The sequence below is a fragment of the Theropithecus gelada genome, chromosome 4, assembly GCF_003255815.1.
Source record: "Theropithecus gelada isolate Dixy chromosome 4, Tgel_1.0, whole genome shotgun sequence".
Classification (NCBI taxonomy): Eukaryota; Metazoa; Chordata; class Mammalia; order Primates; family Cercopithecidae; genus Theropithecus; species Theropithecus gelada.
In genome coordinates this window covers 62,345,488-62,358,896 of record NC_037671.1, presented here as the reverse complement: position 1 = coordinate 62,358,896, position 13,409 = coordinate 62,345,488, and the positions used below count along the sequence as shown (strand labels likewise).

The 13,409-nt window shown below is 41.5% G+C and overlaps 1 pseudogene; it reads left to right on the top strand.

The window, feature by feature from the left end:
* Positions 1–12,297, top strand: part of LOC112622595 — a 15,346-nt pseudogene extending 3,049 nt beyond the window's left edge.
* The last annotated feature ends 1,112 nt before the right edge of the window (positions 12,298–13,409 follow it).

The following is a 13,409-nucleotide window of genomic DNA, read 5'->3' as shown; positions in this document are numbered from 1 at the left end:
TTTTTTTTTTTTTTGAGACGGAGTCTCGCTCTGCCGCCCAGGCTGGAGTGCAGTGGCCGGATCTCAGCTCACTGCAAGCTCCACCTCCCGGGTTCACGCCATTCTCCTGCCTCAGCCTCCCGAGCAGCTGGGATTACAGGCGCCAGCCACCTCGCCCGGCTAGTTTTTTTGTATTTTGTAGTAGAGACGGGGTTTCACCGTGTTAGCCAGGATGGTCTCGATCTCCTGACCTTGTGATCCGCCCGTCTCGGCCTCCCAAAGTGCTGGGATTACAGGCTTGAGCCACCGCGCCTGGCCTAATTTTTGTATTTTTAGTAAAGGCAGGGTTTCACCATGTTGACCAGGCTGGTCTTGAACTCCTGAGCTCAAGTGATCTGCCCACCTCGGCCTCCCAAAGTGCTGGGATTACAGGTGTAAACCACTTCGCCCGACCTGCCATCATTTCAAGTCTCTAAAAACAATCCTGAAAATTCATTATTTTAAGTTTTTCTCTTTACCTTTAGTATAAGAAGAAATAAAAACTCATTTTATTTCTACTTGTTTTGTTTGCTTACCCAGAAATATTTCTACGTAAGATATTTTATTTTAGAGTTTTTAATTGCCAAATGTTCATTGAACACTTGCACATTTGATGGCGCTTAAGTATTTTGGCACAATTTTTTTTTTTCTTTTTTGAGACAGAGTCTCACTCTGTCACCCAGGCTGGAGTGCAGGGGGACCATTTTTGTAGACCCAGAGTCTGACCATGTTGCCTTGGTTAGCTCAAACTCCTGGGCTCAAAGGATCCTCCCTCCTCGGCCTCCCAAAGTACTGGGATTACAGGTGTAAGTCACTATGCCTGGCCTTAGCACAATATTAAGCACCTCATAAGGCCTCAATACAAATTCATTTTATTTTTATTACCATTACTAGTGTGAACAGTGCAATATAACTATAGATCAAAGTCTCTCTCTTCAAGGACAGATCTTAAAATTCAGTAATGGAGGAGAAATGGCATTTAGAAAGAAGAAGACACACAAGCCAAGGCTGCGTCCTAGTGTAACTTATCTCTGATGCCTTTGCCTACTTTCTCCTTATCCGCTATCCCCTTTACTTGATAACTAACAGAACCGAAAACTGAAAGTAACTGGGAGAATGTCTGCATAAATGTTAGCTCACAGTGTAATTCCTGGTGCTTGGGAAAATTCCAAGTCATGAATATAGACTTTGACCAAGAGATCTTTGGGACAGTCAATATTATTCTTTAGAGAGCTGGCAAAATTTCTAGTCAATTTTAAGAAGAGGCCCTTGGAGTAATTCTGGAGTCCCGAGGCTACTTCAGAGATGAGATGAACTGTAGTTGTGTGTCTGAAAAATAATCCAGATAACTGTAGGCACAATTTACATTTCCTACTAACTCAATAGGCGTCTCTAAAAATCCCCAGGAAATAGTCTGGACTGACATTTCTGGCCTAGCTTTATGCCAAACCTCATTGCTTAGGAATTGGAGAAAAACTGGTTTTACTCTGAGGAAGTGGTATGTTTGGAGCATGAGGCAGTAACCATTTAACAGCATGTGGGGTCATTAAGATTTCATTAGTTTTTTCTGTGCTACCCAAGTCCAGCAATTTTTTTTCGACACCTATTAAGTGCCCAATACCATACTAAATACTTGGTTAAAACACATGTCATAGGTTCTTGTCCTTGACTAGCTTAACAATTTCAAAGGAGCAGGTTTTAAACTGTGTTCATTGCACTTTATGGTTCCAAGAAAGAAGCCCCAGAGCCAATACTGGGGTTGGTATAATTTTAGAATTGCACCTAGCACATAATAAATGCCCAAATTGTATTAGCCTAGTGGGTTTACGGTTCAACTGAAAAACTTTTATTGGCTTTATACAGTTGATTTATATTTATATATTGATCTTCTGAATAAGATTTTAGTTGAAAAAAGGTTCTGCTGCTAAACAAAGTTTGAAAAACTAATGATCTCAGGTATCTCATTTCAGAGTCTTATTAAAAGTTAATATAAACGTTCCATAAAGACTTTCCTCAATTTTATAATATTATAGAATCCCACTTTTGATTAAATGAATGTCTACAAAAAGTCAAAACATTTTGACAAATATGTATACTTTACTGAGTTTAGAATGGGCCAATTATAGATAATAGGAAAAAAGACTTAGCCATCAACATTATGATACTTTATATGTGTCAAACCTGTACCCGTTTTTGTGAACATTATAAAAGTTAACACGTATTGAGTGCCAGGTACTATTCTGAATCATCTTAAAATATTTTATGTCATTGTATCTTCATAGCCATATTAAGAGACAGGTACTATTTTATAGATGAGGTAATACCTTATTATTTTATTTTACTTTTTTTTTTTTTTTTTGAGATGGAGTCTTGTTCTGTTGCCCAGGCTGGAGTGCATAGCGCTATCTTGGCTCACTGCAACCTCCGCTTCCTGGGTTCAAGCAGTTCTCCCTGCCTTAGCCTCCTGAATAGCTGGGATTACAGGCACTCACCACCACGCCCGGCTAATTTTTGTATTTTTAGTAGAGGTGGGGTTTTGCCATTTTGGCCAGGCTGATCTTGAACTCCTGACCTCAAGTGATCTGCCCACCTCAACCTCCCAAAGTGCTGGGTTTACAGGTGTGAGCCACCACACCTGGCTGAGGTAATACCTAAAGACCGTAAATATTTAACATGACCCAAATCATGTAGCAAGAAAGTCTCAGAGTTTGTATAAAAACACAAGGCCATCTGAGCTATTAAGTATTATTATCCCAATTTTATAAATGTGGGAACTGGGATCAGAATTTTTGTCTTAGATTATAAAGCTATAAACGATCAGAGCTGGAATTTAAAATAAGATCATCTGACCCCAAATCTGGTATTTAAGAACTGCCATAATGGTTAGAAATCATTAAAACTTAGCAAAATATAAATTGGTTGTTTCTGACAATTGTGTAAAGTGAATACTTGATCAAGAAGTTTAGATACATGTAAAACTATCTTAAAAAGCCTGAATAGACTGAATAGATTACATTTGGTGGTTATTAATGTATCTAAAGAAAGATTACATTAATCTAAAGAAATATTTAACATCTTTGGTGAGATATATCCCTAAATATTTCATATATTTATGATATTACGAAAAATATTTTTGGTTGGGCGCAGTGGCTCACACCTATAATCTCAGTGCTTTGGGAGACTGAGGCAGGAATACCACTTGAGGGCAGAAATTTGAGATTAGCCTGGGTAACATAGCATGATCCTGTCTCTACAAAATATTTTAAAAATTAGCTGGGCATGCACCTATAGTCCTAGTTACTTGGGAGGCTGAGGCGGGAGGATCACTTGAGCCCAGGAGTTCGAGACTGCAATGAGCCATGATTGCACTATTGCACTCTAGCCTGGGCAATAGAGTGAGACTCCATCTCAAAGAAAAACAAATATATTTAAAAATACTTAATCCTGATTATTTGCTGCTAGTATATAGAAATACTTTAAAAAAATTTTTTTTGTATATTGATCATTGCAATTGACTGGATGTTTATGTCTCCCCCATAAAAGTTAGTTGAAATTCTAACTCCTAAGGTTATGACATTAGGAGATGGGGCCTTTGGTGATCCCCTCATGAATGGTATTAGTGTACTTATAAAAGGGACCCCAGAGAGCTTGCTTGATCCTTTTGTTATATGGAATTCCAGGGAGAAGATGTCCATCTATAAGGAAGTGGTCCCTCACCAGACACTGAATCTGCTGGTATCCTGATCTTGAATTTATCAACCTCCAGAACTGTGAGTAATAAACTGTTGTGTATAACCTACTTGATAGTATTTTTTAATAGAAACCTGAACAGACTAAGATTTCTATCACAAATAGAAATCTTACTAAGCTCACATATTAGTTCTAGATTTTTTTTGGTAGATTCCATATATTAATATTATCTATTTCTTTTTGAGTAAACTTTGGTAATTCGTAATTTTTGAGGAAATTTAAGTTAACACATTTGTATCAAAGTGTCCGTGATTGCATTTTAAGTTGTACATAATTTATCTATTGCTATGTAATAAATTACCACAAACTTAGTGGCTTAAAGCACACATTTATTATCTCTGTTTCTGAGCATCTCCTAGGAGTCTGGGCATGGCTTAGCTAGGTCCTTCGCTTAGGGTCTCACAGGCTGCAATTAAAGTGTCATCTAGGACTGGATTCTTATTAGGGAAATATATTCCTCCAAGCTCTAATGGGTTGTTGGCAAAATTCATTTCCTTGTGGTTGTAGGACTCATGGCAGCTTGCTTCTTAAAAGCCAGCAATGGAGAGAGAGAGAGAGAGAGAAAGAGAGAGACTAGCAAGTCTCTCATGTAACCTGATACATGTAAACACGTATATCTCATTGCCTTCACCACTGTGGGGCCTGGCAAGCATAAAATCTACAGGATAGGTTGGCAGGCTGGGGAGCCAGGAAATAGTTGATATTGCAGCTTGATTCTGAAGGCAGTTTGGAAATAAAATTTCTTATTTTTTGGGGTACCTCAGTTTTTTCCTAAGACCTTCAGTTGACTGGATGAGCCCCACCCACATTATGGAGGGTAATCTGCTTTATCAAAAGTCTACTTATTTAAATGTTAATCTCATCTTTAAAAAAAAACAAAAAACCCTTCATAGCTACATTTAGGTTGGCGTTTGCCCAAATATCTAGGTACTATGGCCTAGTCAAGTTGACACATGAGATTTATCGTCATATCACCCAGCTAATTTCCAGATTGCTCAATTATTAACTTCTCATTTCCAATGACCTGCCTGCTCCAATTATATATCTATTCCAAAATTACATTCAGAGCCTGAAAATCACCAGGCAGGATCTACTCCAAAGTCACTAATTCAAATAGTCCACTTCCTGACCAAAGTCCCTTATTATTTCAGCTTATGTGTTCAAGTACTTTTATGGTAAAAGTTTTTAGAAGAGATAAGAATCTTCAGGCCCTTGATTCTTACTCTTTGCTCTATCAGTCAGGGCTCTTCCTTATCTATCTTGGATGTCATGGTCAAGTTCTTAAATTACTCTCTTGTAAAAATATTAAACATTATTTTTCTATCTTTCCATCATATCTTCTTGGTGAAAGCAACATGGGGTGAATCCACATATTTTCTCCAAGCTTGCTTCTGGCTATCTGAAAACTACTGGAGAAAAGACACAAGAGTGCAGAATTCACTAAGAATTTATGTTCAACAGGCTCAATGGTTTTCAGTTGCCTGACAGCTATGTATTTCGTTCATTAGCTAAATTTCTCACTTTAAATTGACTAAAAAAAATACACTCTCATCAAACTTCCACATCCACCTTCACCTTGTCACTCTCATAGTATTTTTTCACCTCCTACGTCTTCAAGAAAACAAGAGCTCCTCTACAGCTAGCAGCAAGAGTTCTAGTTGCTGCTCACGCCTTCATGCTTAGCAGTAGTAATGGCTGCTTACAGTTGCTCGTCACTGGGAGTTTTACTCCTCCTTGTCAGTTGCCTTAATCCCTTTTCACATGTTGGTAAGTACTACCTTCATTAAGCTTTCTTTGATTAAACCTTTGGGTGTGCCATCTATTTACTTATGTAACCCTGACCAATAGAAAATCTTAAATCAGCCTTTTGCCCTGTCATCATCACTGTATGCTCCAGTTGCATACATTTTAACACAGACTTCTCTAGAGCTAAACCAGATATTAGGCCAAAGGTGAAAGACGTGGCACAATTTTCACCTACATGCCCATGGCTGATATTATAGATCATGGCATGTATTCCTACTGATCCTTCCCGCTTACAGCTAGGCAATTCATGAATAGATTGGTTTAAATTTTGCCTTTTGCAAGTTGCATTCTTCCAAAGTAGTTTGCTTTTTACATAACCTCAAAATTTTCTGCCCTTGTCATTCTTAGTTTGATTAATGGACATGTTGTGATAGTTATAAACTTGTTATTTTTGTATTTATTAATTATTCACTTTTGAATTAACCTGTACCTTAGTTTTGTAACTAATTGCTTTTTTTTTTTTTTTTTTTTTGAGACACATTTTTGTTCTGTTGCTCGGGCTGGAGTGCAGTGGCATGATCATGGCTCATTGCAGCCTTGACTTCCTGGATTCAAGTAATCCTCCTACCTTAACCTCCCAAGTAGCTGGGACCACAGGCATGTGCCACCATGCCCAGCAATTTTTTTTTTTTTTAAATTTTTGGCAAAGATGAGGTCTCTCTATGTTACCCAGGCTGGTTTGAAATCCTGTGCTTAAACTGGTTTTATAACTAAGTCTTAATAATTGGAGAACTCTGAGTTTATCCTTGTGCATAAGAAGGACATAGGTATAGAAAAATTTATTGAATTTGCTTATGACAGGTTGGTATAAAAGTCCGATTACATTATAATAATGGCTTATCAAATATTTATTAATATTGAATTATTATTATTATTATTATTATTATTTTTTTTTTTTTTGAGACGGAGTCTCGCTCTGTCGCCCAGGCTGGAGTGCAGTGGCCGGATCTCAGCTCACTGCAAGCTCCACCCTCCCGGGTTCACGCCATTCTCCTGCCTCAGCCTCCCGAGTAGCTGGGACTACAGACGCCCGCCACCTCGCCCGGCTAGTTTTTTGTATTTTTAGTAGAGACGGGGTTTCACCGTGTTAGCCAGGATGGTCTCGATCTCCTGACCTTGTGATCCGCCCGTCTCGGCCTCCCAAAGTGCTGGGATTACAGGCTTGAGCCACCGCGCCCGGCTATTATTTTTTTTTAAACATAGTCTTGCTCTTGTCGCCCAGGCTAGAGTGCAATGGCACCATTTCAGCTCGTTGCAACCTCCACCTCTTGGATTCAAGTGATTCTCCTGCATCAGCCTCTCAAGTAGCTGGGATTACAGGCGCCCATCACCATGCCCAGCTAATTTTGTATTTTTAGTAGAAACAAGATTTCACCATGTTGTCCAGGCTGGTCTCGAACTCCTGACCTCAGGTGATCCACCCGCCTCAGCCTCCCAAAGTGCTGGGATTACAGGCATGAGCCACCACTCCCGGCTGGAATTTATGTTTTATTGTACATAATATTTATTTTTTGGATGATTGGGTAACAATGATGCCAGTTTGATGCAATCTCCATATGAAATGCCCCCAAACACAGTATCATTACCTTAAAGATTAGTAGAGATATGCATGTATTTACATTGCAACATTTACAGAAACCACATTTAGAAGACAGCATGCCTATGTTCATGTGGAGTCCTTGACTGTATTTCATCTTACATTAAGCCAGGAGGATGTCTACGGTTATCTAGCGAGCTGGCCTGCTCATTAAATGTCCTGGAGGTGCACTTTATCCATCTTTTGGTAGGACCTCTGCTATATTCCTACCTGTGTCCCTCCCACTTTCCTAGACTCCTGAAGAAGTTTACAGCTTATAAGAAAATGTTCTTGCCCTTCTGTTAACAGTGCACCTGCCCAGTAGACCAGATGCCCAGGGGTCCTGCCCCTGCCAACCAAGTTTTCTCATTTACCAGGCTTGAAGTTGAGGCTGTCTTTAGTGACATCAATACAAATGTCTCTGTCATTATTTACTTGTTTCATGGACTTGATTCAACTAACATGTATTTATTACCCTTTATATGCCAGGCCATCTTCATGATACTGAATATTGAAAGATAAACAAAATGAGGACTATTTTTGCAATAAATTTGAAGTCTATATCAAAATTATGTAGAAACACATTAACAGAGAATTAAGTCTATGTTAAGAACAAGAAAACCCTAAAAATGATTTAGTGTATTGGGAGGCTGAAATGGGAAGATCACTTGAGGCCAGGAGCTAAAGACCAATCAGTCTGGGCAACATAGCCAGACTGTATCTCTACAAAATAAATAAATAAATAAATAAATAAATAAATAAATAAATAAATAAAGCTGGGTGTGATGGCATGCACCTGTAGTCCCTGCTACACAGGAGACTGAGGTGAGAGGATTCCTTGAGCTCAGGAATTTAAGGCTGCAGTGAGCTATGATTGTGCCACTGTACTCCAGCCTGGGTGACAGAGAGAGATTCCATCACTAAAAAATAGAAAATAATGGCCGGGCGCAGTGGCTCATGCCTGTAATTCCAGCACTTTGGGAGGCTGAGGCGGGTGGATCACCTGAGGTCAGGAGTTCGAGATCAGCCTGCCCAACATGGTGAAACCCCGTCTCTACTGAAAATACAACAAGTAGCTGGGCGTGGTGGCAGGCACCTGTAATCCGAGCTACTTGGGAGGCTGAGGCAGGAGAATAGCTTGAACCTGGGAGGTGGAGGTTGCAGTGAGCCAAGATCGTGCCACTGTACTCCAGCCTGGGCGACAAGAGCGAAACTCCATCTCAAAAAAAAAAAAAAAAAAAAAAAATTTGATATTGTCATGTGTTGCTAAATGATGCAGCTATATTCTGAGAAATGTGTCATTAGGTGATTTCATTGTATGAAAATCATAGAGTGTATTTACACAAACCTAGATGCTATAGCTTACTACACACCTAGGCTATATGGTATAACATATTGCTCCGAGGTTACAAACCTGTATAGCACATTACTGTACTGAATACTGTAGGCAGTGGTAACACAATGATAAGTATCTGTGTATCCAAGCATAGAAGAGGTACAGTAAAAATATGGTGTAAAATATTTTTTAAAAATGAGGCCATGTGCGATGACTCATGGTTGTAATCCCATCACTTTGGGAGTCTGAGGCAGAAGGACCGCTGGAGCCTAGGAGCTTGAGACCAGCCTTGACAAGATAGGGAGACCCTGTCTCTACAAAAGTTTTTGAAAACTAGCCATGTGTCATGGCATGTACTTGTGATGTCATCTACTTGGGAGGCTGAAGTCTGAGGATCGCTTGAGCCCAGGAGGTTCAGGCTGCAATGAGTAGTGATCTTGCCACTGCACTTTAGCTTGGGTAACAGGAGCAAAACCCTATCTTAAAAGAAAAAAATATATATTAAAAAAAATGGTACCATGAATGGAGCTTGCAAAACGGCAAGTTTTTCTGGGTAAGTCAGTGAGTGAGTGGTGAGTGAATGTGAAAGTCTAAGATATTACTGTACACTACTGTAGATTTTATACACATTGCACATTTAGGCTATACTAAATTTATTTTTCAAAATTATTCTTCCTTCAATAATAAATTAACCTGAGCTTACTATAACTTTTTTACTTTATCAACTTTATAATTTTTTCAAATTTTTTACTCTTTTGTAATAACACTTAGCTTAAAACACATTGTACAGTCAAACAAAAATATTTTCTTTCTTTATATCCTTATTCTAAAAGCTTTTTTTCTATTTTTACATGTATTTTTTACTTTTAAAGCATTTTTGTTAAAAACTAAGACATAAGTACACACATTACCCTAAACCTATACAGGGTCAGGGTCATTGATATCATTGGCTTCCTCCTCCACATTTTTTCCCATTTCAAGATTTTCAAGGGCAATAACACACATAGAGCTGTCATCTCCTGTGATGACAATGCCTTATACATCCTGAAGGACCTGCCTGAATCGGTTTTACAGTTAACTTTTTTCTTTAATAAATAGTATACTCTAAAATAACAATTAAAAATATAGTATAGTAAATATATAAATAAGTAACATTTATTATCACCAAGTTTTATGTACTGTGCATAATTGTACATACTGTACTTTTAGATGACCGGCAATGCAGTAGGTTTGTTCACACCAGTATCCCTACAAACATGCGAGTAACGTGTTGCCTTGCAACATTATGACAGCTATGATATCACTAGGCAATAAACTGTTTTCAGCTTCATTATAATCTTTTCTTTCTTGCTTTCTTTTCATCGTCTTTTTTTTTTTTTTTTTTTTTTTTTTTTTTTTTTTTTTTTTTTTTTTGTGAGACACAGTTTTACTCTGTTGCCCAGACTGGAGTGCAGTGGCTCCATCTTGGCTCATTGCAACCTCTACCTCCCAGGTTAAAGTGATTCTCATGCCTCAGCCTTCCGAGTAGCTGGGATTACAGGTGTAATTACAGGCATAATTACAGGTGTGCCACCATGTCCAGCTAATTTGTGTATTTTTAGTAGAGATGGGGTTTCACCATGTTGGCCAGGTTGGTCTCAAAAACTTCTGACTTCAAGTGATCCAGCCTCCTCGGCCTCCCAAAGTGCTGGAATTACAGGTGTGAGCCACCACACCCAGCCCATAATCTTTTTTTTTTTTCTATTAACAAGTCTTCCCCCTTTTGTTTTCCATTTATCATGCTCATTTTTGTCAGAATCATAGCCTGCTTCTTTAAAATTGACAACCAAGATTCACTGGCAAACATCCTTTGTCCTTGGACCATATAATCCCAGCTTTTGCTCTTATGTGGGTTTTTTTTTTCCTCCCAAGCCCACAAGTTTCCTGGAGCCAACTTTTGCAGCTCAAAATTGTTCACATGATTTTATACTTTATGGCTTTGAGCCATGAACACTTGTACAATGTTGTTTTGCCACTTTCCATTTTATGTGGGGATTATTTCCTCCTGGAATACTCCTTTTGTATTAGCCAAAGGAGTGAAAGTTTGTGTTGATTTCTTAGATGGTGCATGGAGGGTTGTGGACATATTTGAGACACAGAGGTGGACAGATGGCAAGATGAAGTTATCTTTTGAGATAAGAGGATTGAGCTCTGAAATGCCCAGGGTCCAATCAGCCTCAGGTGTAATTCTCCCTTCGTGCTTCCATAGGCCAAGAGTAGCTTGAGGGGGATGCAGAGCCTGCTAATGTATAAGGTAAGACCAGCCAAAGGCTAATGTCTGGGGGGTGTGGGAGGGGCTCCCAGATCAGGCATTCTCTTCCTCAGATGGGGATTCTGGCCTCCAGAGGAGGTGCTTGGTGAGGGCCCAGCCCTCACCAGCCACTCAGATCACCTGCCGCAGCACCTGCCTGTCACTCAGCACTTTTAACAGGTGAGAACACCCCTTCCGCCATAGACACACTTGGTATTATCACTGAATCCTCCACCCACCACAGTCCCCATCCAGACATCTTGCCTCCCTCATCACTTACCCTAATATTTGGCACCCACTTCACACTCGCCCTCTTCCAACAAGCCTCAGCCCCCTGATTCTGCAGCTCCTGAGGTCCTGTCATTCCCCCCACTTTGCAGAACCAGCCCCTCCACCCCAGCAGGAGACTCCAGCTGGAAGAGGAACCTTCTGAGCCGCCAAGGGAGGGGCAAATCTAAAGGGGAGCACCAATATTGAAAGCAGGAGCCACAACTGATGGGGATAAGGGTCCCCAAACTCCAGAGCAGCCTGGCCAGGGCTGGGGCTCTCAGGCAAGTACCTAAGACTGCTCATCATCACCCAGAACACCTCCTGAGTCCTGAGGATGAGGGGGATCTATGGGCAAAAGAAGCTATAGGCAGCAGCATCTTGAGGTCTAGAGAACAACTGGATTTGTTGAGTGAGATTCTGGACAGTTGGAGTGTTGGAGCCAAGAGTGCAGGCAGCCTGAGACCAGGCCAGAGTTTAAACTGCTGTCACAGAGGGGACCTAGACAGTTGATTCATCCTGGTGGATGCCCTGCCTCCTCCCCAAGGCTTACCCGAATGGTCTATCCAACTTGCCAACCCCTCTGCCATCTAAAGGTCAACAACTTGCCTATCTCTCCACCCTGCCCAGCCCAACATACCAGGAAGAGCAAGATAGCAACTAGACAATGAGAAACTGCCAGAGGAGCTTCAGCCCCTGTCCCTGCCTGCAGACCTGCCATCTCTGCAAAATACCTCATCTGTGGATGCTACAAGCTCCTCCTCAAGGAATCTCAAGTCCTAGCTGTCCTAGAAGCTGACCAAGAAGTCATTTCTCCATCTCAGTCCTCAATAGCTCCTGCAGACCCAAGTAGTGGAGGGGACCCCAAACACTCTCCTCTTACAGAGTCCTTAATCCTTTATCCCTCCCCTCCCTACAAGGCAGCCAAAGATTCTAGAGCCCAGGTGAGCCCCAGTTCCAGGCTCTCCACTGTGCCCACCCAGCCCAGCCCTCCAGAAAGCCCCCAAATTCCAGCCCCCACAAAGTCCAACTTTGATATTGCCCAGACAGCCCAGCCTCTTGATCCTTCCCCAGATTCTAGTTCTCCAGAGAACCCCAGAGCCCAGCCTCCCAAGGTCCTGCTAGTAGAGCACACTCACCTCCAGTCACTGGAAGAACTGGGAGGCCTGAATTCTGTCACCCACAAGCAACCAGCAAGAGCCCCAGGCCAGGAGCCAGCCTAGAGTGGCTGATCTGAAGTGCTTTGACAGTTAAGGATCAAGGGTTGGGAGGAGACTCCTGTCTTTCAATAAAGCCACAAGAGTCAGAAGCTAGTTTTTCCTGGTGAATTTCTCTAAGGCCCTTTCTCTAAAGGGGAACACAACCTACCCACCTTTCACCCTACAAGGCAGCCTCTTTAACTGGCTCCTAGAAGGGAGTTCCAGGAAGCCCCCCAATACTCTAGGATCCTTACAGCCTTACAATTCCTCTGCATTTGTGTCTTCCATCTTGGCTAATGCCTCCACCAGCTCAAAAACAAACAAACTTTATTATACTTCACTATTCATTTTATATAAGCGTATAAAAAGTTAGCAGCCCTACCCTCCGTTGCCCTCAGGAGCAGTCTTTGAAACACCTTCTTCTCTGCTGTTCTTAAGAACTGGGTGGATCTGATTGCCCAGAGAGGGCTCTACCTTTCCCCAAGGTCACACAGCCATGAAGTGGGACAAATGGAGGAGAGGGGAACTAGATGGGCAGGCAGCCCCACAGCCCCACACTTTTCTTCTTGGAGTCCTGAGGGACCTAGGCCTCAACTGCATGGGAGAACTGAAAGAAAGGAGAGGGAGCTGTCAGGCCTGCAGTGCACACAGAGGGAAGATGGTTCTACAAGCAAGGAGGTGGATCCCTAGCCCTGACACCCTCAGCTGCAGGCACAGCCGAGTGCCTGCCAGGCGGGTGCCCCCAGCCCCTCCTGCAAGTCCTTCTGAACTGTCAGAGGTGGTGGCAGCTGCTGTATACAGGAAGCCAGCACCCGGCAGTCCTGGGCAGTGGCAGTGGCTGCAGTGGGCCCTAGTGTTACCAGAAAGGAGTCCTGATCCGGACCCCAAGAGAGAGTTCTTGGATCTCGTGCAAAAAAAGAATTTAAGGCAAATCCATTGAGTAAAGTGAAAGCAAGTTCATTAAGAAAGTAAAGGAATAAAGAATGGCTATGCCATAGGCAGGGCAGCCCCTAGGGCTGGTGGTTTTCTTTACGGTTATTTCTTGATTATATGCTAAATGAGGGGTGGATTATTCATGAGTTTTCCAGGAAAGGGGTGGGCAATTCCCCTGGAACTGAGGGTTTCTCCCCCTTTTAAACTATACAGAGTAACTTCCTGACATTACCA